The 16,819-nt window shown below is 34.5% G+C and overlaps 1 long non-coding RNA gene across 1 annotated transcript in view; it reads left to right on the forward strand.

Moving 5' to 3' along the window:
* Positions 1-940: 940 nt before the first annotated feature.
* Positions 941-16,819, forward strand: part of LOC119877404 — a 49,219-nt gene continuing 33,340 nt past the window's right edge. Inside the window, exon 1 of the long non-coding RNA XR_005376343.1 lies at positions 941-1,239. This is a non-coding gene — a long non-coding RNA (uncharacterized LOC119877404). The remainder of the gene's footprint in view (positions 1,240-16,819) is intronic.

The following is a 16,819-nucleotide window of genomic DNA, read 5'->3' on the forward strand; positions in this document are numbered from 1 at the left end:
TCTGAAATAATGACTTGAGTTAAAATCAAGAGTCAGACACTTAACCAACTGAGCTACTGAGACACTGCAGTATTTTTTGTTGCTTAAAGCAAAAAGAATACTTGGGAGGGTAATTTCCTCTCTGATATCTTCTACAAATGCCTGTCCTATGAAACTCTCATTCTTACATAAACAAATGTATTGCCACAGTTATTAATCAACATGAGGCAAAGCCTTCTATGCACAGATGGTATGTAGTTTAAAAATCAGTTCTTGGGCAGCCCCGGTGGCTCAGCGGTTTAGTGCTGCCTTCAGCCTGGGGTGTGATCCTGGAGCCCCGGGAACGAGTCCCACATCGGGTTCCCTGCATGGAGCCTGCTTCTCCCTCTGCCTGTGTCTCTGTCTGTCTCTCTCTCTCTCTCTCTGTGTGTGTGTGTGTCTGTCATGAATAAATAAATAAAATCTTTTAAAAAAAATCAGTTCTTATTTTTTTAATTAAGTTTTTTAACTGATTTCAATTGGTCATGAATTTTAAACATAATTCTCTGGAAATGTGTGAGTTACATTGTATATAACACAGTCAACAATCTTACATAATTTATACATTATACATTATTATACAATAAATGTAGGATTGCCAGCCTGTAGGTCTGCTTTTCTTCTTCCCTTTGTTCAAACATAGAGTGCCAGACCTCTGGTTTGGATGTATATTGACCTTACTCTTGAGAATTTGAAGTCTCAACTGTTAAATAATTAGTTCACATTCTATAAAACTAATGAGAAGTAGAATGAAATGAGACTGTAGGGGTGCTATTCTTTTTGAGGTCTGCAAGAGCAGAGATGTGTCAGTTTGCATAGAGTTTCACTGTGGGAAGATGTATTTATGAAGGAGTAGGGATAGTATGCAAGTAGACTTTTTTCCCCTAAACCTATGAAATGACAGTTTAGGATCTCTTAGATGTTTTATGAAAGACTGCTTCTCTAATTTCCAAATAGAGTCAAATTCACTGTTATGTAGTTCACACATACAAGGGAAGGTTTTGAAACAAGCAAATTTATACTTCTCTACTGTGATTGGATTATAATTGCTTGCTTTCTTTACTTATTTATTTGTTTGTTTGTTTGTTTATTTATTTATTTTTGGAGCGAGAGAGAATCTTAAGCAGGCTCCACACCCAGTGTGGAAGCCAACGTAGGGCTTTATCTGAGGACTCTGTGTTCATGATCTGAGCTGAAATCAAGAGTCTGATGCTTAACCAGGTAAGCCACCCAGATGCCCTTGTAATTTTCTTTAAGGACTATAATTCTTGTGAAGTATTTCTTCTTTTTTTTTTTTCTTTTTCTTTCTCAGGATGAGGAAGGGAGAGAGGGAAGGAGGGGAAGAGTGAGACACACACACAGACTGTTTCTAAATATGGTTATTTCAACTAGAAGAATTTAATTATTTGCTCGTAAGAGTAGGCAATTTGATGATAGAATCTTTTGAAGTGGCTATGCTCTTCGAAGGGGGGTTATGAAAACATAATATGCTATATTTACTTCTTAATTCTCTTTTTGTACCCTCTAATACTATTCTTTATACAATTGAAAATCCACTCACACCTGATTAGGAGTTCCAGGGATAGCAGCAAACTCCATCTCTGTCAGTTTCTCAAGATTATTAGATGGTTTTTATTTTTCTTAGAAACCATGGAAGTACTACTTGGATATTTTATTTTTGCCAACAAGATAATGTACTTATTTAGTAACTATTGACTTTTGAAGAAACACTTTCAAGCATATTAAAATATTTTTATTGTTTACATGTAAAATCTACATGAATATCATTTAAATTTTGTGATATCTATTTCAAGTGTGGTTGCAATAATAGAAAAGAGGCTTAAAATTTAGTGCTTGAAATTTCTTTGCTAAAAAAAAAAAAATGCATCCCTGTTCTGATTATCTCAAAAAGAATCTGTTGTACCATTGTTGATTTTAAGGCGAATTAAAGTATTGAATAAAATAGGTTAATAAAATCTCTTTCATATCATCTTTTATTAATATGTAATAAGTGTGACAATCTGGAATATATTTTAAGAGTATTTATTACTGATTGCTTAATCAAATCATGAGAATTTTGGTCACTGGGATTAGTCTTTAAATATTTTCATTAGTCTTAAGAGATATAAAAGGAAGAAAAGTGAAATGAGTGAACTCATCATGTTTTATAGTTTCTAGTGATCTCCAGTAATGCTTTAAGTGTTTGGAACATTTCTCCAAGCTTGAAGTTGAAATTTATTAGGATATGTGCCCAGATTGCAATGTCTTTGTAGAATTTGGTAAGTCTGACTACAGAGGAGGCGCCTGGGTGGCTAAGTTAGTTGAGTGTCAAGCTTTTGATTTCAGCTCAGGTCATGATCTCAGGGTCCTGGAATGGAGCCCAGCATTGGGCTCTGTGCTGAGCACAGAGTCTGCTTGTCCCTCTCTGTCTGCTCTGCCCTGGCTCATTCTCTCTCAAGTAAATTAATTAATTAATTAATTAATTATCTAATTACTTAAATCCTTAAAATTTTTTCCAAAAAATCTGTCCACAAAGGAAGCACAAAGTAAAAGAAATGTTTGTACCAGTATGAAAAATCTCTTCCTGACCATTAATGATAGGATATGATAGGATAGTGTGCTATCTAACCCATATTAATGAGAGAACATTTTTCATATTTTTGTAATTGTGGCTAAGAAGAAGTCATATAGCCTCTCCTAGTGACATAAACTGGGAGATGTGACAGTTATTTGGTGACCTCATGGCTTGAGATTTATGAGGAAAGGAGGAACAAAGTAGATATTTAGTGATAAGAAAGAGAAGAAATGTGTGGGGGATGCGTGTGTGGATATGGGTGCGTGAAATAAAGAATCAGAGAGAACAAATTTCCCAGTTTTCTATATCTGTCAGTTATTGATTCTCTTCCCTTTTGTGAACTCCTGGCCAAGCCACCTTCCTGCTTATGGTTTCATGATAGTTGAGCTTACAGCACAGTTATGTTTTCCCATGTACTAGTTAAAAAGTTTTAGTCCAAGTGATAGGAAAAAGAAAGGGAAAAGAGTAGCTAGTATTTGTGTAATCCTTAGATTGTGTATTTCTTTTACATATGAAATTAATTTTATCTTTCTAGTGACCATATGTAACTGGTAAGATAAAAATTATTTTCTCCACTTTACAGATGAGAAAGCAAACTCTTTACAAATGGTAAGAAGAGGTCAGTGAGCCCAGTCACCAACATTTAAAATAATCTTTCAGTTTGTAAATAGAGTGAATATTAGTATTAGGATCAGAGAAATTGTTGGGGAGAGGGAGATAGAAAAACCATGAATGCAACTAGAAATATTTAACTTTTTAGTGCTGAATAACTACTCTAAGTAACATAGGTCGAACTGAAAATAATACCTACCGGTTGGTCTCATTTGAGTTAACCAGCTACAAATGGGCATATTTAGTAAGCATTTAGGATAAGCAGGATGAAAGACTGAAAGTCTGAGAAAAGCACAGAGTCTTGAGAAACTAAATTTATCATAATTAAATTGCTTTAATTTAGGACATCAATTACATGGGCATTCTCATGTCTTTCAGATACTTTGTTATAATACTAAAAGTAATTCGTATTTTTCATTATGTTTACTCTCCACCAATTATCCACTATAATAATAGTTTCATATGAAATGATTATAGTTATAGTTCATATAAGATTGTACATGTCTTTTTTTAAAGATTTTATTTATTGCTTCATGAGAGACACACCTAGAGAGGCAGAAACACAGACAGAGGGAGAAGCAGGCTCCTCACAGGGAGCCCGATGTGGGACTCAATCCCCAGACCCCGGAATCACACTCTGAGCTAAAGGCAGATGCCCAACCAGTAAGCCACCCACCCAGGCGTCCCAGGATTTTATATGTCTTAGTGTTAATTTCATTTTATCTGATTTATGATAAGCCAGATTCATTGAAAAATAATGAAATGTAAAACTTTGAATTTAACTATCACCCAAATATAATTATTATTAAAACTTAGGTTTTTGTCTTTTATTTTTGGTGATTCTTTCTGCTGCATAAAAATACTACTGTTTTGAAATCAATTTATATGAATTGATTTTTAGTTATCCCAAAACCTTCACAGTTCCTTCTAGGTTATTGATAAAAGGAATTATTTTTAGAAAATGATTCAGGTTGTCTAATATGAAATCAAAAGATGGGAAATTTCATTACTCCTTTATAATAAAAAGGATCCTTTTGGAATAAAATAAAACCTATTCCATGAACCAATTAAGATAAATGAATCTACTAACCTTATCCAGTGTATAAATGATCCAAATTATTTATTACAGATGTATTTAAACAGTAGTGCTAAGTTTTTAGCAATTGAATAATACATTCACAACTGGAATATAGACAAAGATAAAAAAACAATGCTTCATGGCAGTGAAGGGGAGGCAACAAAAGCAAATATGGAAGTAAAGCAAAGCCAAGTTTGGTCTCCATTTCAGTAATTCACTTTCATATTGTACGTTTAGATTCCTGATTTTAGCCTTTAGCTGAATGAAGGAAGACATGCCAAAAATTTTATTACACAGATATCCCTTCTCAAGTTATAAATATTTATTAATTTCTTTACTTATTGGGGCTCTTCTGCATGCAATTTCTAAAGATTTATCTGTTGGTGACATATTTGTGAGCCCCTGCATGTATAAGAGTATCATTTGTGTTCATCACATATAAATGAGAGCTTGGCTGAATACAGAACTGTAAGTCAAAAAATTTGGTCCTAAATTTTGCCGTGATTGCTTCATTTTCTTCTTAAATTTTGTGATGCTGAGAAGTAATTATCCAGTTTGAAAAAGAAAATCTCTTTTTCTGTACAAATTTTTGTCATCCTTGTAATTTTAAAAAATTGAAGGTTTTTTCTGGATGATTATTTGTTTCTTCAAAAAACAGGATCAGAATTTTAATGTATATACTGGTATATTTTTCAACTCAGTAATGCTTTGGCCATTATAGATTTTATGACAGTTTTTCAAATATTTTTTTTCCTTCTTCTTTGAAACTTTTCTCTTCCCTGTCTTAAGATCTGTTATCTCACTTCTCACTGTTTTCATCTTGTTGTCATTTCTCTTTGCATACCAGGAAGGGTTCTCATGGTAGTTTCCACTTAATTAATTTTTTACAAGATTTCTTTATTTTAGAGAAAGAAAGAAAGAGTGTGTGTACCAGAGTGGAGAAGGAGCAGAAGAGGGGGAGAGAAAATCCTCAAGCAGGCTCCCCCTGTAGCAAGGAGCCCAATGTAGGCCCCATCCCATGACTCTGAGATGTAGTGACCTGAGCTGAAATCAAGAGTTGGTCACTTAACTGAGCCCCCCAAGTGTCCCTCCACTTAATTAAGTTTTTAGTAGTGTGAATTATACACTTTCTTACCTCATTATATGTTTTAATTCTATTACATTTTAAGAACATTCCTTATTATACCAAATGTTGCTAAATACTTTCATTCTGTTTTTCATCTGTCCCTAGTTTCCTTTAAAAAAAAAAAGATTTTATTTTTTCATTCATGAGAGACGTAGAGAGAGAGAGAGAGAGAGGCAGAGACATAGGCAGAGGGAGAAGCAGACTCCATGCAAGAAGTCTGATGTCAGACTCGATCCTGGAGCTCCAGGATCACACTCTGGGCTGAAGGCAGGCGCTAAACTGCTGAGCCACCCGGGCATCCCAAGACTTTCTCTTCCAGAATGAAAGATTGTGTATTTTCTCAAAATGTTAAGTATATAAACTTAGAAATTTTCTTCAGTTGCCAGGATCAAAAGATTTTCCAATATATGTTTTCTTTCATTTTGAAGGAAAAAAAAAAAAAAAAAAGATGATTCTTAAATCTAGTTTCCAAAGGAAATAGAGTAGTTTTGACAACAGCATTCAGTGGCCAGAATCAGTAGTATTAGTGATGCAAGCTGCAGTGTACTAAGCCCTTTGTTCATGGTATCAGCCAGAAAGTCACTGGGTATGATGCCGAGAGGGTCCAGCAGTGCCTAACTGAGCCAGTTCGGTCAAGTGAATTTGTTGTGACTGTAGATGGTATGGCTCCCAATCTAATTCTCTACCAAAGCTCCTGTAGGTTACATATTTTACTAATAAGTATATTCTTGTCTTGAAATTTTCCAGGGTCAGCTTGTGTTATTTGCGTGTGAAGCCTTATACAGGAAGTCAGAAATATTTGCTCATTCTCTTCTTTTTCTTTATTTTCTCATCTATTTTTATTGTATACCTTTGTGTTTTATTATACCCTTATTGTATATTTCTCATCCATTTTTATTGTATATACCTTTGTGTGTCCATATATAATTTAATGATACATAAATGTGAACAGTCTAAGTATTTGTTAACACTATTTTACCTGCTTTCTTCTCTTTTTTCCCATATGTTCAGAGACATTCATTTTGTTGTTCTTTTGTGTTTTCAGGGAAATTTAATTATGAATGCTTATGCATAATCCTCCTCAAAAATTCTGAAATTTATCCTGGTCAGGAGATAGATCTTTGATACAGAAAAGCTACCTCACATAATATTATAAAGCCTTTGCAGAAAAGTTGAGAACTAGGTTTGTTCTCCATGTTAGCTGCCTCAAACAGAATTTCTATTTATAGAAACCCTATATGTTCAAAATAGTCCATTTAAGTTCAGCTCTACTATAATTTCTATAAATCACAAGAGCTGATTTCCTCCATTAGACTGCCTTTGACTTCTAAGCCCTATTTTTTTTTTTTTTTCTTGTCAGTTCATGTTGTTTTTCATTCCAGGTGCTAGCATCTATCCCTACATTCCTTTTTTTTTCTTTTTTTTTTCTTTTTTAGTTTTTATTCATTTACCTGACAGAGATAGAGAGGGTGCACAGGCAGGGGGAGTTGCAGAGGAAGAGGGACAAGAAGACTCCCCATTGAACAGAGAGCCTGATGTGGGACTCCATCCCAGAATCCTGGGATCATGACCTGAGCCAAAGGCAGATACTTAATTGATCCATCCAGGTTCCCCTGTTTGTTTGTTTTTAGATAAATTTAAAACTTAAAAAAAATTTGATACCAAAACCAGATAAAGATTCTAGTTAGTTAAACATATAGAGTAATACTAGTTTTAGGTGTACAATATAGTGATTCAAAACGTCTGTACAACATCTGGTGCTCATCCCAGCAAGTATATTCCTTAATCCCCATCACCAGTTTCACCCATCCCCCCCAACCATGTCCTCTCTGGTAACTATTAGTTTGTTCTCTATACTTTAGAGTCTGTGTCTTGGTTTGTGTCCCTCTTTTTTTTTCCCCAAGTTTTTATTTAAATTTTGATAAGTTAACATATAATGTAATATTGGTTTCAGGTATAGAATTTAATGATACATCTCTTACATACAACATCCAGTGCTCATCACAATAATTGCCCCTCTTAACCCATCAGCCCTTTAACTCATCCCCCACCCGCCACCCCTCCAGTAATCTTCAGTTTTTTTTTTTTTTTTTCTTTTTTTTAATTTTTTTTTTTTTAATTTTTATTTATTTATGATAGTCACAGAGAGAGAGAGAGAGAGGCGCAGAGACACAGGCAGAGGGAGAAGCAGGCTCCATGCACCGGGAGCCCGATGTGGGATTCGATCCCGGGTCTCCAGGATCGCGCCCTGGGCCAAAGGCAGGCGCCAAACCGCTGCGCCACCCAGGGATCCCAATCTTCAGTTTTTTTGTATAGTTAAGAGTCTGTTTTCTGGTTTGCCCCTTTTATTTCTTTTTTTCCCCTCTATGTTCATGTTTTGTTTCTTTGTTACAGGTCTAATTTTGGGTTTTCTATTCTGTTCCTTTGATCCATGTCTCTGTTTTTGTGCTTGTACCATATTGTCTTGATCATAACAGATTTGTGATATAACTTGAAGTCCTGAATTTTGATGCCTCCAGCTTTGCTTTGCTTTCCCAAGGTTTCTTTGTCTATTTGGGGTCTTTTGTGGTTCCATACAAATTTAAGGATTGTTTGTTCTAGCTCTGTGAAAACTGCTTTTGGTATTTTTATAGGGATTGCATTAAATCTGTAGATTACTTTGGGCAGCATAGACATTTTAACAATATGTGTTCTCCTGATCCATGAGCATGGGATGTCTTTCCATTTCTTTGTGTCATCTTCAATTACTTTCATCAGTGTTTTACAGTTTTCAGAGTACAGGTCTTTCATTCCTTTGGTTAGTTTTATTCTCAGGTATCTTATTATTTTTGTTATAATTGTAAATGGGATACCTTAATTTTTCTTTCTGCAGCTTCATTATTGGTGTATAGAAATGCAACAGATTAAAAAAAAAAAGAAATGCAACAGATTTCTGTATGTTGATTTTGTATTTGGGATTTTAAAGAATTTGTGTGTAGGTTGTATCAATTTTTTGGTAGAGTCTTTTAGGTTTTCTATAGAGTGTCATATCACACCTGCAAATAGTGAAAGTTTTACTTCTTTGCAAGTTTGAATGCCTTTTCTTTTGTTTTTGTTGCCTGCTTACTGTGGCAACAGTAAGTATTGGCTTGCTTCCAATACTATTTTAAATTAGCAGTGGTGAGGGTGGACACCCCTGTCTTGTGCCTGATATTGAACCACCTTTGGAACCTAGGAATAAATTGTACTTGGTTGTAGTGAATGATATTTTAAATGTATTGTTGGATTTGGTTTGCTAATTTTTATTGGACATTTTTGCATTTATGTTCATCAGGGATATTGGCCAGTAGTTTTTTGCTTTTTAGTGGAATCTATCTGGTTTTAAAATCAAGGTAATGCTGGTGTCATAGAATGAATTTGGGAGTTTTCTTTTCATTTGTATTTAATAGAATAGTTTGAGATAATTATATATTAACTCTTTTTTTACATGTGTGGTGGAATTCCCATGGGAAGCCATTTGACCCTGCACTTTTGTTTGCTGGAAGGTTTCTGAATACTAACTCAATTTCATTACTGGGCTATAAGTCTGCTCACGTTTTCTATTTCTTCCTTTTCAGTTTCGATAGTATGCATTTCTAGGAATTTATTCATTTCTTACTGGTGATTCAATTTTTTGGCGTGTAGTTTTTCATTATATTCTCTTTATAGTTTGTATTTCTATGTGTTGTTTGGGATTTTTCCTCTCTCATTTGTTATTTTATATATTTGGGTCTTTTTTCTTTTGATAAATCTGGCTAGGTATTTATCGATTTTATTAATTTTTTCAAAGAACCAGCTCCTGGCTATCAATCTGTTCTATTTTTTTAGTTTCTTTTTACTTTTAAATATTTTATTTATTTATTCATGAGAAATACAGAGAGAGAGAGGCAGAGATGTAGGCAGAGGAAGAAACAGGCTCCCTGCAAGGGGCCTGATGCAGGACTCTATCCCAGGATCCTGGGATCACGACCTGAACCAAAGGCAGACGCTCAACAACTGAGCCATCCAGGTGCCCCCCCCACCTTTTTTAAAAATTTCTGTATCATTCATTTCTGTTATAATCTTTATTATTTCCTTCCTTCTGTTGGCTTTAGGCTTTATTATTTTTTCTAGCTCCTTTATATGTAAGGTTAGGTTGTTTATTTGTTTATTTTACTTCTTAAGGTAGACCTGTGTTGCTGTATACTTCCCTCTGTGGACTGCTTTTACTGGCTCCTGAATGTTTTGGAGTGTCGTATTTTCATTTTCATTTGTTTTCATGTTTTTTAAAAAAATTTTCTTTGATTTCCTGGCTGTGACCCATTCATTGTTTAGTAGCATGTTGTTTAACCTTCCTTTATTTGTGGTCTTTCTAATTTTTTTCCTTGTGGTTGATTTCTAGTTTCATAGCATTGTGGTCAGAAAAGGTGCATGGTATGATTTCAATCTTTTAATATGTGTTGAAGGCTTATTTGTGACGTAATATGTGATCTATTCTGGAATATGTGCCATGTGCACTTCAAAAGACTGTGTGTTCTGCTGTTTTATGATGGAATGTTCTGAATATATCTGTTAAGTCCAAATGGTCCAGTTTGTCATTCAGTGCCATTGTTTCCTTGTTTATTTTCTGTTTACCTGTTCATTGATGAAAGTGGCATATTAAATACCCCATTAGTATATTACTATCAATTATTTCCTTTATGTTTGTTTTTAATTGTTTTATATATTTGTGAGATCCCATGCATATTTAAAATTGTTAGATCATTTTGGATTGTCTTCTTTATTATAGTATAGTGCCCTTCTTCATCTCTTGTTACAGTTTTTGTTTTAAGGTCTAGTTTGTCCAATGTAAGTATTGCTACTCTGGCTTTCTTTTGACACCCATTTGCATGATAAATATTTCTCCATACCCTCACTTTCAATCTACAGATATCTTTAGGTCTAAAATGTGTCTTGTAGGTAGCATATATATCTGTCTTATTTTTTATCCATTCTGCCACCTATGTCTTTTGATTGGAGCACTTAAGCCATTTACAAAGTAATTACTGCTATATATATATATATATATATATATATATATATAGCCATTTTATTACTTCTTTTCTCATTGCTTACAGGAATTTTCTCTGGTTCTTTCTTGTCTTTGTCACTTTTGGTCTCTCCTTTGCACTTGTAGATTCCCCTTTATTTCTGGCAGGCTGGTTTAGTGGTCACAGATCATTTAGTTTTTATTTCTCTAGGAAACTCTTTATCTTCTTTTCTGAATGATATCTTTGCTGGATAAAGTATTCTTGGCTACAGATTTTTCCATTCTGCACTTTGAGTATATCATGCTGCTTCCTTCTGGCTTGCCAAGTTTCTGTTGAGAAATCTCCAGCTAGCTTTGTGAGTCTTCCCTTTTAAGTTAAGGACTCCTTTTTTCCTGCTGTTTTTAAGTTTTTTTTTTTCTTTGTTACTATATTTTGCAAATTTAATTTTATATGTTGGTGTTGGCGTACTTTTGTTGATTTGGTGGGTATTCTCTCTGCCTCCTGGGTTTGTTTCCTTCCCCAGGTTAGAGATGTTTTCAGCTATTATTTATGCACATAAATTTTTCTGCCCCCTTTTCTCTCTTTCTTCTGGAATGCCTGTAATACAAATGTATTATGTTTGACAGAGTTACTGAATTCCATATGTCCAATGTCATGTTGTGTGATTCTTTTGTCTCTCTTTTGTTCAGCTTCATTATTTTCCATTACTTTATTCTCTAGGTCACTAATTCATTCTTCTATTTCTTCCAGCCATTGCATCAAGCCTGTTGCCAATCTCATTTATTTCATTCTTTATCTCTGATTTTTTTATTCTTTTATCACTGTGGCAAAGATCTCAGTGATGTCTTCTATTTTTTCTCAAGCCCAATAAGTATCATTATGATTATTGCTTTAAATTCTCCATTAGGCATGTTACTTATATCTGTTATACTTAGATGCCTCGCCATGGCCTTTCATTTGGGATATATTCCTCTGTCTTGACATTTTGTCTAAGTCTACGCCTTCTGTTCTGTGTTAGAAAAGTCAGTTATGTATCCTGCTCCTGAAAGTAATAGTCTTATAAAGAAGAGGTCATGCAGTGCACAGGGCCTGACACTTCAGGGAATGTCCCTGCTGTATGCTGCTTGTACTTTGCTGTTGTGTTTTGACTCTGTCCTTTAGGCCAGTTATCTGCAGAGGCTTTCTTTGCTTGTTGTCACCAGGGTTTGGTCTCTGGCATGAATGTAGCAAATTTTAACTAGTGTACTCTGGTCTGGTTATGAGATGAGACCTGTCACCACCTCCACTGGAACTGAGCCTCTGCAGATCTCTCTGGTTGGAAGATGAGGTGTGGGCAGGGGTTTGTGCTAATCTTCTGTGGAGGGGGCCTGCCATGCCACAGTCATACTGTGGCAAGTATGACGGAGGAGAATACTGCCAAAATACATGAGGATGGTAGTTGGTGTAAACAAATTAGCAGCCAGTGTTCATGCTGAGTTGCTTCCTTCAAGTGGTTCTGTGTTTATACTGAGGAGTTGGGAAAGGGAATAGCACCAGCCAGCCACTTTGTTCCTGGAGAGTCATCAAAGCTATCTCTCAGGGAGGTACTTCTAGAAGAGTAACCTCTCAGGGAGGTACTTCTAGAAGAGCAAATAATCCCCCTCTTCTGTGCCCTAGGCTTTCTGTAGATTGCTGTTTCCACTCCATCTGTCTCTGGATTGTTTGCCTGCTTTTTCTCTAGAGTAGCTCATTACCCTCCTGGCTCTATCCCAGCCAAGCCCACTGACTTTTAAATTTCCAGGCTCTAAGCTGGTTGAAAGAATTTTCTAAATTCAGCTCCTCTCATTTTCCAAGCCAATTGCTTTGGGGAGATGTTCTTCTTTTGCATTCCCCTGTTTGCTCCTTTATTTTTTGCCCTTCTCCATGACCACAGCTCCCTTTCCTACACAGCACGTGTGGTCTGTTTTTTTCCTAAACTATATCTTCCCACCCCCTGCCTTCTTTAATGTGATCTCTTCTCTCCCTTTGGTTGTGGAGTTTGTTCTCTCAGTTTTCAGATTGATTTCTGGGGTATTTAGGATGATTTGATAGATATCTAGTTGTGTTTATGGGCCAAGACCAACCTAGGGTCCTCCTAGTCTGTTGCCAGCTTCCTCTCTTCAGTTGAATTTAAGACTTTAACAAGACATATGGCAATAGTTTCTGAGAAAGAGAATAAACTATGTGTCAGTGATCCAGAAAGTACAGATTCCGTACTTGTTACTTACAAAAATTTCCTGGAGACCCTGTAGCACAGCCCCTACCTCCCTCATGCTTTATATTATGATCTTAACTCTCAACTTATTTCAGTGGTTGTTCTTACCAAATATAATTCTTAACTAACATTTCAGCCATTCCAAACATGACTGAATAATCACCTGCATTTACTGTTCTAAATCAGCTAACTTAATCTCCATTTTTGCAGTTATTTCTAGTAGTGACTTTATTATTTTGTTCAGACTCATCTATAATATATTCCCATTCCTCTAATTAAGAATGATTGTAACTTTTATTCAAAATTAATGTAATATTATATAGCTGGACAGGTACCTATACTATTAATAGGCACTAAGTATATAGTTCCTTTAGTATCCATATGGGAAATTTCTACAAGCCTTTTGTTTATAAGTATAAATAAGTAAAATGATGTGCAATAGCCCTGGCTCCAAAGAGATGGAATTTAATCAAACTCCATTATCCTATTAGCATTGGTAATGTTTGAGGAAGCTGTATGAACCTCATTAAATTCTCAAAGCTCTTGTGGTTTCCTGGATCTGAGATGATAATCAAATTGATGGAAATAGTCCAATCATGATAGCAAATTCCTTTATATTTTATAAATTTTTAACAATAAAAACATAATAATGCATTTTGTAATTAAGTTAAATAAATACAAGGGATGTATCTCTTTTAAAGGTACAGAATTGTCTAACTGTCCTTTTTTTGTCCTTGCCTTGCTAAACTCTATTCCCAGCATATCAATACATCAAGCAGACTGATCCTTTCTAAATATGAGTAAATCTCATTATTCATTTGCTCAAACCTCTTTAGTACACTTCCATCTCTCAGATTAACAATCTAAATCTCAATAGACTATGAAATCTTACATGATCTTTTTCACACTCATAGCCATGCGATCTTAATTACTGCTCCTTTAACATGACAGACACAGTCCTATGTCAAGGTAGGTCTTGCAGTTACTATTCACTAGTCTTGAATAATATTTTCCTTTTCTGAATGTTCTTTCTCCAGATAGTTCCATGACTCCTAACTTGAATCCCTTTAGTCTTTGCTTAAGTTTTTAGTGTTTCAGATATGTCTGTAGCCTGTATTAAAAGACACAGTCATTGGGATTTGCTCTAGAAGATATTTGACTTATTATGCTTTTTCATGGACAGAGTCATCACAACCTTCTTGCATCCTAGGCTATGAAGTCTGACTTCAAATCTTGCCTGAGAATTGGATCCTGGGGTATTTAAAATATTAAAAGCATTCTGAATAAAGGTGAAGAATTCCCTATAAATATTTATCCCTTATCTTAAAGTATGGAGTGGATAAACATACATAAGATTTTTAGAAATTAAAATAAAAATGGCTTGTGAAGCATGCAGTTAAATGGTGTCATATAGATGTAATGTTAAATAGAAGAAAGAAAAGGGTATCTGGGTGGCTCAGTCTATTAAGTGTCTGCCTTCAGCTTGGGTCATAATCTCGGAGTCCTGGGATGGAGTGCCACATTGGCCTCCCTGCTCAGCAGAGGATCTACTTTTCTCTCTCCCTCTCCCTCTGCTCATGTTCTCTCTCCCTCAAATAGGTTTTTAAAAATAGTGGAAGGGAAAGCTGCTCAAAGATTGTACATCAAAAGGATATGGACAGTAAAGAAGTAGGTTTTACCACAGAACCTCTGAGAGATATAGGTTGACAAATGCCATTTCAAAGGGTAAGGATAAGACAACAGCTGGGAGGCAATTGACGTTTTCAGTATTGAAAACTTGTCCCAGTCCTTGTATCCAGAGTATAAAGAGTCAGATATCCTGGGTGTTATGCTATATGTTGGCAATTCGAACTCCAATAAAAAAAAATATACAAAATAAATAAATAAGTTAATTAATTAATTAATTAATTAATTAATTAATTAAAAGATTTCTATACCCCTAGATAGCTGGTAAGTTGATTGGATAATTTCAGTGGTCCTAGAGAAAATGATTCAAAGCTTTGGTATTTAGAGTTAATTAACCTAAAGCAAAGTTTGCCAGTTGATAAGACCCACTAAATTCCTAAATTGCTAATTGCTTTTTTGTAATATTTCATTCTTATATGTGGTTAAATTATAGCTACCAGATGCTTGAGGAATGTTTACAATGCAAAATGATGAAGAAGCTCTGAGATAGCTTGAGATAGCTCTGGAGGAGACAAAAGAAAATTTAATCAAGCATCCCTTTGAGTATGTTTAAAGAGTTTCTAAGAATCAGTGCCTCTAAAAAAGATTAGATAGGAGGAAAAATATGGGGAAAATATTCCTGGAAAAATATAACAATAGATACTTATGCACAGTTAATGGAAACTCTAGAAAAATAAATTAAAATATCCCCCAGAAAATAGAAGAAAAAGAAGTAAAAAGCATGATAACAAAAAAAAAAAAAAGAGAGATAGAGAAGATTTTCAGGAGTTTGAACATCCGATGTATACAATTTTCCATACTTAGAAAAAATAGAGTGAAAAAACACCTGCAAAACAATAGTGGAAATGTATAAGAAAAAAAAATGATATATCTCTTTAGATTAGGGACCAAAACATTAAATAAATTCACAAGCGTATATACCAAGGGGCATTTTCATGTGATATTAGTAAATTTGAAGAATGCTAAAAACTAAAAGCTGCTGAGAGGTAAACAGAATGAAGCAAGACAAAGAAGGTTGTCTGCTGATAAAATGGCAGCCAAGTTCTCAAGAGCTACATTAAATACCAGAAGACAGGGGAGCAATGATTTCATGTTTCTATGAGATAGTTTTTTCTTCAACTTACAAATGTATAATTCACCAAGTTACCAATTGAGTAGGATAGTATAAAAATATTTTTCAGAAACTCAGGACCTTTCACACATTTACTCCAAAAGTTCTAAACTTTTGGTATATATACTTCCAAGAATGCAGAGATGCTGAGTGCCTGCAATCTGTGGCTGTAGTCAAAGGTGATTCCAGTACAGGATATTTACAGCAATAATACAGAGCAAATGGTTTTGATTGAAGTCAGAAAGTGGGAGCCTATTTCAGGAAGGAGGTTGCAAGGATCAGACTTAATAAAGTACTAAATGTGAAGTTTCAACATTTCTAAATGTTCAAATGAGACAAGACAATAGAAAGATAATACAAAGAAAACAAAGGGCAACAGAAAAGTATATTAAAATTAATTTTAAAAAGGAAGAAGATAATTAAATTATAACACAGTAATATTCTCAAAAGCATAATCTTATAAAGGTAATTTTAACTAAAATATGACCAGAATAATATTGAGAAAGTACAGAAGAGGCCTGATGGGTGAGGGAGGGGATTAAGGGAAACCACATATTCATCCCTCACAGTAGAAAGTCAATGATAGTGTCTAAAATAAATATTAAATGATACTCTACACATATTTAAAATATAAAACTGCTAGAAAATAGTTAAAAGAGCATCTGAAAAGCAGGATTAGGGTAAGGGTGGATTGGGAGTGTGAGGAAGTAGGTAAGTAATATTTTTCATTATAAGTCTTCAGTACTTCTTAATTTTTTGTTGAGTCTGTGAACAATTTTGATGGATAATTTTAGTTTTTAGTTTCTGCTTTAAAGAAGCATTGAAGCTGTATTAGTTTTTATGGACAAGTAGTAGAATTTGTTTAACAGCAAGATTTGTTATCTTCTTTGTTGAAGACAACACAGAACTACCACAAATACACCATTAAAGGAACTCTTTAGGAAAATTAAGTCTCTCCCTCTTTATATCTCTCCCCCCCTCTTTCCCTCCACACATATGTATATGTGTATAAGTATATGTATATAAGTTCTGTAGTCCAGTGATTCAAAATATCATTAGATATGAGATTCCTGTTTGTCTTCTTTAGTGCTTTTGGCTTTGAAATTCACTTTCCTTGTTTGATTATTTCTACTCTTGCCTACTATTTATTTATTTTCATAATACTTCATTCCTTTTCTTTTATCTTCTACATTTCTTCATCATTTTGTATTTGAGATATCCTTGGTAAACTGCCAAGTTTTGTTTGAAACCATTATCAGACACTTCGATTTTGTTTTTTTACAAGGGGGATTTTAAATAATTTTTAATTATGGTGGTAAGTAATCTGTTCAGTTTTATTCTTTATCTCTTATT

Source organism: Canis lupus, chromosome 22 (genome assembly GCF_011100685.1).
Source record: "Canis lupus familiaris isolate Mischka breed German Shepherd chromosome 22, alternate assembly UU_Cfam_GSD_1.0, whole genome shotgun sequence".
In the NCBI taxonomy this organism is placed as follows: domain Eukaryota; kingdom Metazoa; phylum Chordata; class Mammalia; order Carnivora; family Canidae; genus Canis; species Canis lupus.